This window comes from Felis catus, chromosome C2 (genome assembly GCF_018350175.1).
Source record: "Felis catus isolate Fca126 chromosome C2, F.catus_Fca126_mat1.0, whole genome shotgun sequence".
Lineage (NCBI taxonomy): Eukaryota > Metazoa > Chordata > Mammalia > Carnivora > Felidae > Felis > Felis catus.
The window spans coordinates 39,771,557-39,784,078 of record NC_058376.1 but is presented as its reverse complement, the minus strand read 5'-3'; the positions used below and the strand labels follow the sequence as shown (position 1 = coordinate 39,784,078).

General features: G+C 38.3%; 1 long non-coding RNA gene across 3 annotated transcripts in view; it reads right to left on the bottom strand.

The window, feature by feature from the left end:
* LOC111556365 overlaps positions 1 to 12,522 on the bottom strand; it is a 140,842-nt gene that overhangs the window by 81,031 nt on the left and 47,289 nt on the right. The window contains exon 1 of one of the 3 annotated variants that reach the window (XR_006584955.1): positions 4,103 to 4,647. The exons of 1 other annotated variant lie outside the window; for it this stretch is intronic. This is a non-coding gene — a long non-coding RNA (uncharacterized LOC111556365). Of the gene's footprint in view, positions 1 to 4,102; positions 4,648 to 12,522 lie in introns of those variants that run through there. One more of the 3 variants, XR_006584956.1, reaches the window with a different exon arrangement.

Below are 12,522 nucleotides of genomic sequence, written 5' to 3'. Positions count from 1 at the left end.
GAAGGAAGGAAGGAAGGAAGGAAGGAAGGAAAGAAGGAAAGAAGGAGGGAAGGAAGGAAGGAAGGAAGGAAGGAAGGAAGGAAGGAAGGAAGGAAGGAAGGAAAGAAGGAAGAAAATGTGAAAAGGAAAGGAAAAGAAATCCCATGTATTGTATATGCCCTGGCTCCCACCTTCCTTCCAGCCTTCTGTCCAACAGTTCCTTGTTCTGTGGAATCATCCCAATCCTTTGGCAATTTCCCTTATTTATACTGCTGTTGTTTATTGGAAAGCTCTTCCTTATTTTCTTCACTCTATTAAGACTCAGTTTTGCATTGCTAACGTGATACTTTATTATTTAATCCTTTCAGTATCTCTAGCTATATAGTATATTCTTCTTCGGAAGTCTGATAGAACTTTTTACAAATTTTTAAAAATTATTTATTTTATTTGAGAGAGAGAGAGAGAGAGTGAGACAGAGCGTGAACATGCACATGCACATACAGGAGTGGAGGGGAGCAGAGGCAGAGGGGAAGACAGAGAATCCCAAGCAGTCTTCAAGCTCAGCACGCAGTCCAATGTGGCTTGATCTCATGATCCTGGGATCATGAGCTGAAATCAAGTTGGTTGCTCAACTGCCTGGGCCACCCAGGTGCCCCTGAATTCTGATAGAACTTTTTAACCCCACTTTGATATTTTATTTTATTTTTTTTAATTTTTTTTTTAACGTTTATTTATTTTTGAGACAGAGACAGAGCATGAACGGGGGAGGGGCAGAGAGAGGGAGACACAGAATCTGAAACAGGCTCCAGGCTCTGAGCTGTCAGAACAGAGCCCGACGCGGGGCTCGAACTCACAGACCGTGAGATCATGACCTGAGCCGAAGTCGGCCGCTTAACCAACTGAGCCACCCAGGCGCCACCCCCCCCCCACTTTGATATTTTAAACATTCACCAAACATACTTGTTCTTGTTTGTGTGCACACTGAATTTTTCCTAAGACAGAACTTACATGTGATTTAATACCTCACCTACAATAACTAATTCTTTGTAGGTGTTCCATGCTTTGCTAATAACCCAGCAATGCTCTAAATTAGTCGTGGCATTGAGGTGCTTGTAGTCTTGAAAAGCTATTAGCAGCTACAATATATATGGAAGTCAAAATTCTCCTCTTGACTATTACCATGTTACTTCCTTTGTCCTTTTATATTTCCTTGTATATCCTTGAATGTTCTCTGCACAAATATTTATTTAATAACATATTAGTTTGTGAGCCACCATTGACCCCAACTCCATTTTGTCCCTAAGTTGTTATTCTCCCAAAGATTCTCTAGCTTAGAACAAGAGTTGATTTGACCACCTACATCACCTGACATCAATGAGATACAATCATCATCAAGTTTTCACATAATGACAACACTATAAAACGGGACCACTCAGGCCCCAAAGAACCATATTCTCTGAGGTACGTATTATGTTTTAAAATCTAAATTTTACTTTATTTTAGATATTATTTATTCCCTTCCTTTCAAAAATATCCAAAGGAACAGAGATCAGTTTAATTTTTTTAAATTACTTATATTGTAGTTACAGTAAGTTTTTCTCCCCTTCCCTAATTGACATACATTTGGCCTTAGGGAGAAATGATAAAAGAGAAGGAAATTTGCATTTACTATATATGCCAGACATTGCTGAGCAAAATCCTATTACTGAATTTATTTGTTTACTGCATTCTTTTAAAGTAACTTTCCTTCAATTGAAAGAAAGGAGATTCTTAGGTAATATCAGATGTTTTTGTGTCTAACCAAAATATATCAAATACTCTTCAAACAGCTGAATCAGTCTATGCATATTACACAAAATGTTGGCTAAATATACGTATTTGATAATTCCATAATTACTGAGAGATAGACACCCTAAGAAAGAAGTCCTATAACGAGTGTGGGATTAGGCCCTTAACAAGAATCCTTGATATTTGCAGACATCCTGCAGCTCTCTGAATTCCCATTATGTTTTTAATCATAATTGCTTCCCTACCACCCATCTGGGCTGCTATCAACAGAGCCTTATGACTTCCAGGGAGGAATAAATACAGAGACAAGTGAATTCTTTGGAAGCTCCAATTCTGCCTTGGTGCAGATTTCTACATAATAAAATAATGGAGTGAAGCATTTAAAAAAAGATTCAACTGAAGCAAGTATCTTTAAATAGATTATTTTCCACAAGGAATCAGTGGGTGCTAATGTTCCCTTGTTGGCTATAAAATCACTGGGGGAGAAATAATAATTATGGCAATCACAGCATAGTTTAACCCTATGAACTTAGAGACAAAGAAAAAATGAAAAAAAAAAAAAACTTTTAAAAGATCATCTTTAAGAAGGCAACACAATTAAGGTGACCATTCACAGGAGGTTTCCAGCCACTTCACTCTCTCTCCAGAAGGGGCTCCATAGCATCTATGGATACCCTTGAAGGCATAACAATATGCGTTTCTGTTCATGGATTTTAGGGATTGAATATGTTATTAATCAAAAGAGTCTCTGTAGTTTCATTGCTTCTAGAATCTCCTGGGGCATTGTATACAGCTGCATTCAAAGAAAATGAACTGTTATAAACTTGATCATATTCATCCCTTGGGCCCATCTGATTACAAAATTGCCCAATGAGCTGTTACAGTGTTTTCAAGTAATTAGTTAACCCATACATTGTGTTTCTTTCCTTTCTTATTTTTTCTTTCTTTTCTTTCTTTTTTCTTTCTTTCTTTCTTTCTTTCTTTCTTTCTTCGTCTTCTTCCTTTTTTTTTTTTTTTTTTGCTTATATTTTACATATTTACTCTTTCTCTAACAGGTTATCTCAGTGTTTGTTGTGCTGCCCCAAACCTCAAATTACATCACTAAAATATGCTTTTTTCTCCTACCACTTTTATTTTTTTATTTTTTATTTTTAAAGTTTTTTTTTAAATGTTCATTTATTTTTGAGAGACAGAATGTGAGTGGGGGAGGAAGAGGCAGAGGGAGACATAGAATTCAAAGCAGACTCCATCCAGGCTCTGAGCTGTCAGCACAGAGCTCAATGCGGGGCTCAAACTCACGACCGTGAGATCATGACCTGAGCCGAAGTCGGACGCTTGAACCGACTGAGCCACCCAGGCGCCCCTCCCTATCACTTTTAATGTGAGGAAAACAAATGGTGCACATTTCTTTTGCCATGTTATTGATTTTAAATCAGAGACATTAAAGAACACCTCTGATTTTAAATCGGAGACATTAAAGTTCCTATTCAGGAACTCAGAAGCGACATTTGACTCTCAGATCATACAATTTCCTAAATCAGTGTGTGAAGATTCAAGGGTCTTTCTGAACAAAGATATACTCAAGAATAAAACAGATACTGGGGTGCCTGGTGGTTTAGTCGGTTAAAAGACCAACTCTCGGTTTTAGCTTAGGTCATGACCTCACGGTTCATGAGTTTGAGCCCTGTATCAGGGTCTATGCTGACCACTTGGAGCCTGCTTAGGTTCTCTTTCACGCTCTCTCTCTGCCCCTCTCCTGACCTCTCTCTCTCTCTCTCTCTCTCTCTCTCTCTCTCTCAAAATAAACAGATAAACATTAAAAAGAGAAACGGATACATTATCAGTAAAAGAGATTGTGTAGAGGATTAAAGTGAATTCTTCAGAAGGTAGATTTCTGCCTTGTTGCTATTTTCTCCATAAAATCATTGAATAACTCATTAAAAAAAAAAAAAAAAGGACAAGAGAAAAAAAAAAAAGTCAAAGAAAAAAAGCCTTTCCATGCTACCCAGGGAGGAGTCCACACAGTGTTGTTCTGGGTTCCCATCACAACACGAAGGGAAATTTCTCGATATCCAAATCCCTGGATGTCCTCAAAAAAAATTATTTTTATTAATATTTATTTTTTAGAGAGAGAGTTCAAGCGGGGAAGGGGCTGAGAGGGGGACACAAGATCGGAGTGGGCTCTGCACTGAGAGCATGGAGCCAGATGTGGGGTTCGAATTCACAACCATGAGATCATGACCTGAGCTGAAGTTGGACGCTCAACCTACTGAGCCACCCAGGCGCCCATGTCCTCAAATTTCTTATAGCAGGATCCCACCTGCGTGGCACCAACCTTGACATCCAAATGGAACAGCACATCTACCAAAGGGAAAGTGGTGGCATTTATATCATAAATCTGAAGAGAACCTGGGAGAAGCTGGTGCTAGCAGCTCCTGCCATGGTTAATTGAACACACAGCCGGTGTCGGTGTGTAACATGCTCCGGGAATACTGGCCTGCGAGCTGTGCTGAAGTTTTCTTTTGCCCCGGAGCCACTCTTGCTGCTGGCTGCTTCACTTCCGGAGCTTTCACTAACCGGCTCCAGGCAGCCTTCCGAGAGCGGAGATCTCCCGTGGTTACTGAGTCCAGGGCTGACCACCAGCCTTTCACAGCGGCGTCTCACATGCACCTGCCTACAACTGCTCTGTATAACACACCCTCCTCTGTGTTTTGTGGACACTGTCACCTCACGCAGGAACAGAGGGTGGGTTCACCGAGCAAATCTGACGTGCTGGACGCCGGCCCCAGGGAAGTTCTGCGCCTGCGCGCCACCATCTTCTGTGAGCAGCCGCAGGAGGTCACGCCCGGGCTCTACTTCTGCAGAGATACTGACGAATTGAAAACCAAAAAAAGAGAGAGAGAGAGAGAGAGAGAGAGAGAGAGAGAGAGCGAGAGCGAGAGCAAGCCTCTGTTGAGAAGGCTGTGACCAAGGAGGAGTTTCAGGGCGAATGGGCTGCTCCAGGTCCTGTGTTCTCTGCTAACGTAATCTGAGGCTGCCGGCCGGTGTAGAGGAGCACAGGTGTCCTCTGTGCTATTCAGCAGTTCCCCGAGGAAGACTGGAGCGAAGGCTGGTCTTCAGCTCCCACTATTCAGCCTACTGAATGGGTAAGAGCAACCACTGGTGGTCTTGAACTGTTTCTCCACAGAGCAGAAAATAAGGGTGCAAATAAGGGTGATGAAAAATAAGCAGTGTCTTAAAAAAAAAAAAAAAGGATTCAACAAACGCAAGTGTTATGGACAGAACACCTTCGTGTCCGGCTTCATATGTTGAAGCCCTGTGTCCCCGATGTGACTGTGTTTGGACACAAGGCCCTGAGGGAGGTAATTGAGGTTACATGAGGTCATAAAGGTGGAGTCCTTGTCTCCTAGGGCTGGCATCCTTATAAAAAGAGGAGGAGACACCAGAACTCACGGCCCTTTCCCACAAGAACAAAGAGAAGACGCCACCTGCAAGCCAGGAAGAGAATCCTCACCAGAAACCAACCCTGATGACACTTGATCTTGGACTTCTGACCTGCAGAACTGTGAGAAAATTAATTTCTGTTGTTTTAAGTCATCCAGTAGGTGGTATTTTGTTCTGTCAGCCCTACCAGAGCGATATAACAGTAGGGGGTGAGGGGTAGAAGAAAATATGTACAGTTAACCCTTGAAAAACAAGGGTTTGAACTGCATGAGTCCACTTACATGGAGATATTTTTTGATACATACAGTGGAGTATTGTAAGTGTATTTTCTCTTCCTTACAATTTTTTTTAATTTATTTTTTTATTTTGAGAGAGAGATTTGCGGGGAGGGGCAGGGAGAGAAGGAGAGAGAGAATCCCAAGCAGGCTCCGCAGTCATCAGCATGTAACCTGACGTGGGGCTCGAACTCACCAACCACAAGATCATGACCTGAGCTGAAATCAAGAGTCCTGCACTTAACTGACTTAGCCACCCATGCGCCCCTCTTCCTTATGATTTCTTAATGACATTTTCTTTTCTCTAGCCTACTTTATTGCAACACTACAGCATATATTACAGATACAAAAATATGTTAATTGACTTGTTACTAAGACTTCTGGTCAACAAGGCTATTAGTAGCTAAGTTTTTTGGAGAGTCAAAAGTTATATCAGAGTTTTGAAGGCATGTTGGGGGAGTTCTGTTGTCCCTAACCCCTGTGTTATTCAAGGGTCAATTCTAATTTAAAAATAAGTGAATAAAAGTGAGGTAAGAGTCATTAAGTCTTTTAAAAATTCCATTCTTGCCAGGATAATAATAAGAGCAGAGTGCTGCATATTACTGTTTGAAACAGATCTGCAGTAAAGCCAAAGGGTTGTGATACTTACGTGTCACAGAATTTTTCAGAACTCGGTAGACCTCTCAGGTGTCTTTTGACTACCTACAAATAACACCCTCTTTTTCTTTAATGGGCTTTGACTGAGATAGTACAATGCACAGTGTGAGAATGGCATAAAAGCTCATGGTACGTATGGCTGTTACTGGTTTGGAGAAACCTTGGTGTCTGGGAAGTCATAAGCCACGCAGGGATGATAGATAGATGGTCACTTCATGATGTCACATGGAACAGCACTATCTTCAATATCTTATCAGATGTTCAAGTGGATTTTTATCGAGAGTTAAAAACATTACAATAAATGTTGAGAGAGTTACAGAACTGTGGAAAAGTTAATAATATGATTGCTAGAGTCTGATTTAATAATATGCAATCCCAATAACATATATTTGAATTCATGGAAAAATGTCTTCTATATAAAGGAGTTTGGACATCAAGTAACAAGTTATGGAAATTCTCTTTGCAAAGTTCCCAAATGGTGATTATCATTGGCACAATTCAGAGAGTGTCTCGGTATTTCTATTTTTTAGTTATATTTGTGTAACCCGAGTGTCCCAAAGCCCCCTCATCTCTTCCTTGACTACACATAAATCTCATTTCATGGGAGATGCAATATACATCACAGTGTTGTGGAAGACTCCTTAAGAGGAAGGCTGTTTGCTTTCTGTGCCTTCCCTACTCCTTCAGATTCTTGCTTCTCTTTCACCATCTCATTTCCTTCAGCTGTTCTTCTCTGTGCATGTGGCTCCAGCTGCTGCCATAAATGGGCGGAAGCCATTTCTCCTATACTCACCAAAGTCGGTCTAACTTGAAACTTTCATGCAACACTGAATTTTTATTAAAAATCTGGAAATAACAGAGGGAAATATCACCAAGAAAAGAAGAAAAACATCCAATCTGATATTTTGTGTTGTCTACGCTTGTATCAGGGAATTTTCACTGGCCTACCCCAAATACTGGGGTGTTTTTTGCAAGTCCTTCCTTCTCCCATCCCCTTTCCAAGTCTTCCAGTGTTTTATTTATGCATCCAGAAGACAATTCCATAATGTCAATTATTTTGTTATACAGAGCAATTTAGCTCTTACTTTGCTTTATTTGCTTCATTTACTTTGTTTGCTGTGAAACATTTTTTAAACTGTTCGGTAAAATTACTTGTTTGTGTACTATGCTATGATTTTTAACACACATTTTTTGTGACTGCTACCATGATCGGGATACAGAACGGTTCTACCACCCGTTTGTAGACATACCCTCCCCCATTCCTAAGCCCTAAGAACTGATCTAGTGTTCTCCATCACTACAGCTTTTTGAGAATGTCATGTGAATGGAATCATAGGATATGTAATTATTTGACGCTGTTTTCTTTTACTTGGCGTAATGTCTTGAAATTTATCCAAGGTGTTGCGTATATCAATAGTTATAGCCTTTTTATTGCTGAATAGTATTCCTTTGTGTGGATTTACTGTAGTTTATTTATCTGTTTATGTGCTAAAGGACATTTGAGTCGTTTCCAGTCTAAGTGGTTATAAACAGAACGGCTGTAACATTTTGTGTAGAGGTTTTTGTATGCATATAAGTTTTTATTTCTCTAAGTTAAATACCCAGTAGTGGGACTAGTAGGTCACATGGTAAGTGCATATTTAACTTAAAAACAAGACCTGCCAAAGTGTTTTCCAAGATGGCTGTACTATTTTTGCATTCCTACCAGCTATATCTGAAAGTTTTAGTTCTCTGCATCCTCAATAACACTTAGTATTATCAGAATATTTTTAGCAATTCTAATAGGTATGTGGTGGCATCTCTTCAGGGTTAAAATGTGTATCTCCCTAATCGCTAATGATATTGAACATTTTTTTTCCATGTAGTTATTAGCCATCCTCGTATCCTCTTTGGTGAAGTATATGTTCAAATTTTAAATTTGTTCATTTTAAATTACATTGTTTGCTTTTGTAGTAAGTTTTGAGAGTTCTTTGCATATTAAAATTTGTACCATCTACAATATTTTCTGAAGATTAATCTCCAAGAGACAGTGTTCTGATATTTTTTCCCATTTTTACTTTTTTTAAAATTCCAGACTTAATAACAATATCCTTCCTCTTTGCCAAGACTAAAATCTGTACCTATGCTCTTTATCCCTTGATTGCTCTACCTCTATCATGCTCCTTTAATTATGGTTCATTTTGGAGTTTGCAAAACCTCTTTTTGCATGATCGATTTTTTTCTTTAATGATAAAGTCTTTATATCTAATTTAAAAAAGAAACTAATTCATGATTCTTCTCTAAATTACTGTCTCCCTGCTTCTCATCACTGCTAGGCTTCTTGAAAAATGTTTTGTATTTGCTACTGTCTTCTACCAAATTTATGCCACTCGAACTCTGCATCATCATCATTCTGAAAATGGTCTTAGAGTAATAACCAATGACCAGTAGTTTTGTCTACTGGTGGCCTCCTTCTGTTTATTTACCTTTTCACAGCACGTGACATTTTTGCCCACCACTTCTTTCTAGATAATGAAAATATCACAAAGAAATCAATCGCTGTGATCACTGAGAAAAGTTAAAGTTAATAAATATTCTTGGAAGCAGAATCTTTTGTATGCTTTCAGGGAAAAAAAGAATTTTTATAGGAAAATTGAGGCAGATAAAGGATGCCGAAATGCTCAGAATTTAGCATATGTGTATAATTTAACTGGGCATGTTTATATGTGAAAGGCATTTGTATTCATAGCATTTTTTTTCACTTTAATTCACTTGTTCTACCATATTGAAACGTATGAACTCAGTTTACTAATGTAATCTTCCAGCATTCTATTTTTCTGATTTGTAAAATGGAGATAAAAATGTAGCTAACCCAAAGTTTTGTCAGTATTATGTGAGATGATGAATGATTTAATAGAGTACCTGAAATATAGAAGGAAGTTAATAGGTAAACTATTTTTTTCTTTTCCCATATTTCTCTAATTCATTTCAAAATGAATTTTCAAGACAAAACAATTCATTCAGCTTGAATTATCATTCAGAATTAATCCTGGCAACCTATAGAATAAATTTTTAGAGTTTTGGACACAGGTTTTTTTTCTTTTCAATTGTGAATGTCTGAACACAGAGAAGATGATGTATATATGCCTTTTACTTAATCTGGGTGAGTAATGTCTGTCTATAGAGAACCTCTACATAAGCCAAATTTGTACAGTTGAACCAAGTCAATAGGAATTCTATCCTATGAATGCACTTGTACTGCTAGGGAATCATGAAGTAGTTCAAACATGATTTTGAGTGCTAGTTAACAGAAAGATAATACAAAATACTTCTGTTTATTTATCTTTCTTAAAAATTAGTTGTAACAAATTATTACATAAGTCTGTGCATATAGTTCAGTTCCCAAGATTTCTTTAATGCTTTTTTTCCATTAGTTCTACAAAACACTCTGCATTAATTTCTTAAGGAATGATTTATTTATTCTCTATAAGATAGTATACACTCAAGGACTTTCATTTTGCCTGTTTTCTTCCATAGACCTTCTTGCTTAAATAATTCAGTTAAGAATCTCTTGTATAAACCATGCTGTCTTTGTTTATTTTTATTGTTGAATCCATCTATGCACTTATAATTCTGGTTTTGCAAAGAAGCAAGGGCTATTAATCAAATTTAACTAAAATGGCTCTTCTTTGGACCATCTCTTTCAGCAATAGCAAAGAAGTAAATCATGTAGAAGGAATCCATTAGAATCATTATACTTAGCAAACAACATGTTTATGGCTAATTATAATAATGTCTCTTGGTAATATCTTGATGTTATACTTGAACACACAGTAGAAAATTGCTCACTGCTCCTATGTCTCTTCATCCACTAAAGGTAGAACAGTTATTTTGAACCAACGTTTGTGTGCATGTGTAGTATGTGGGGGTTGTAATCTACTTTCTTCCTAAAAATATTAAATATTATCTAGCATATATTTATTTTAAAATTGTTTTTAATAAGTTTGGTTTTTCAAAGTTGCATAAGAATCTTTGTGATATAGGGTGTCACCTCTGTGTGATGTCAAAATTTTCAAGTTTTAATTTTTTTATGTTGGTCAAAATTTGCACAATGGAATGTAATTTGTTGTTTCAATGCAAATGTATTTGTTGGTTTATTTAGTTTTAGGCATGCTTGTTATAAAACATTTCAAACAGTACAAAGTAGATGAAGCCAATGGTTTCTCATCACATCCATTGGAGATAACGAAATATGGCTTTATCTATGTCTACTCATTAAAGTTTATGAACTACAATATGACTTTTTTAATAACAATTTATCAACGCCCTTAGATAAAGGAAAGTGAGCTTGGTAATATTAATTTGAAACTGGGTGAGCAAGGTACTTCACTTACAGAGGGGGAATTTCAGGTCAAACCTCCTATAGCCCTCTACCTTTTCCTTCTCAAAGTTTAATATACATACTTGGGGTGCCTGGGTGGCTCAGTCAGTTAAGCGTCCGACTTCGGCTCAGGTCGTGATCTCACGGTCCGTGAGTTTGAGCCCTGCGTCGGGCTCTGTGCTGACAGCTCAGAGCCTGGAGCCTGTTTCAGATTCTGTGTCTCCCTCTCTCTGACCCTCCCCCGTTCATGCTCTGTCTCTCTCTATCTCAAAAATAAATAAATGTTAAAAAAAATTAAAAAAAAACTTTAATATATATACTAATCAAGTATCTTGGTCTACTTGGACAGCTATGATAAAAATACTATAGACTGTGTGGCTTAAACAACAAACATTTATTTCCTACAGTTCTGGAGGCTAGGAAGTCCAATATCAAGGCACTTGATAGAATAGGTTGTCTATTGAGAACCCACTTCCTGGTTCATTGACTTCCAGCTTCTCATTTCCTCACATAGCCAGAGAGCTCTCTGGGGTCTCTTTTATAAGGACATTTGTCCCATTCATAAGGGCTCCACTCTCATGACCTAAACACCTTCCAAAGACCCTACCTCCTAATACCATAACATTGGGGGTCAGAATTTCAACATATGAATTTTGGTAGGACCCAACATTTAGTCCATAACACCTAGGGAATCTTTTTAAATGGCAGACTGTGATTCATTATATTTGGGGTAGGGCCTGAAATTCTGCATTTTCAATAAGCTCCTGGGTAATACTGATACTGCTGGTCCTGGAAGCACACTGCACAGTGAAACAGTCCATTCTTTTCCCCCACTCGCCTCTAGATTGGGCACTATTAAAAAATGATTAAAGAAGATAATTTAGGTTATACAAACAAACTTTTATTTAATACTCTGCTCACCCAGAGAACTGCAAAATGGGGCAGAAGGCAGGAAGCTTTTACAAGATAAAGAACAAGGAAGAGAAAAACAGAACTGTCTGATTGGCTGCGGCCACATAGTCAAGTCTGGGGTGAAAAGGAAAGGAAATGAGTATGGAGTCCAGGATTGGCTTGGTGTTAGATGATTGGCTGACTGGATATACTGTGTGTGTTGTCAGCAGGACATTTAAGTGACACAAATATGTAAGTTTCAGTTTGCTGATGTGGTACCCCAGGAAGGAGCATCTCCATCTTGGGCCTAGAAATTTATTTCAACAGTATTGTTGACTATTCTCCAACTTAAAATTTCTCATGTGGAGTCAAGGCCATCTGGTAATAAGCAGCATACTCTATTACTGATAATGCTTGTTTTTTTTTTCTTTTTCCTTTTGATGTGTAGAATTTGTAAACTTTTTGTTTTGGCCTTGACTATTGATGGCAGAAATTGGGGAGGGAGGAGGTGTAAAGATCTAGGATCCTTTGTACCAGGATGCCAGCAATTCCCAGATCTGTTTGTATAGAACTTTCCTAGTTTATAATGAGTAGGTGCTGCCTGTCTTAAGATGTCAAATGGCCTTTCTGAGGGGGGTGTAAAGAGTTCAGTACTATTCCAATAATACCATTGAGTGGATTCTGGCATCCCTGAAATTCTAGGAAGTCATGATTACCAAAGGACTGAGAAGACACAGTTCTGCTTAAAAAACAAACAAACAGGGGCTCCTGGGTGGCTCAGTCGGTTAAGCGTCCGACTTCTGCTCAGGTCATGATCTCGCGGTCCGTGAGTTTGAGCCCCACGTCGGGCTCTGTGCTGACCGCTCAGAGCCTGGAGCCTGTTTCAGATTCTGTGTCTCCATCTTTCTCTGACCCTCCCCCGTTCATGCTCTGTCTTTCTCTGTCTCAAAAATAAATAAACGTTAAAAACAAAAAGACATAAAAAAGTATTTTAGCATGTGTGGTTTTGATGACTTAAAGGAATATAACAATTCTGAATTTTTTTAGCAAAATATTTTGTTTGATTTTAATAATGTATTGATTTAACAAACATCCTGACATCATTTCTGGTCCCATATGTATTCCTAA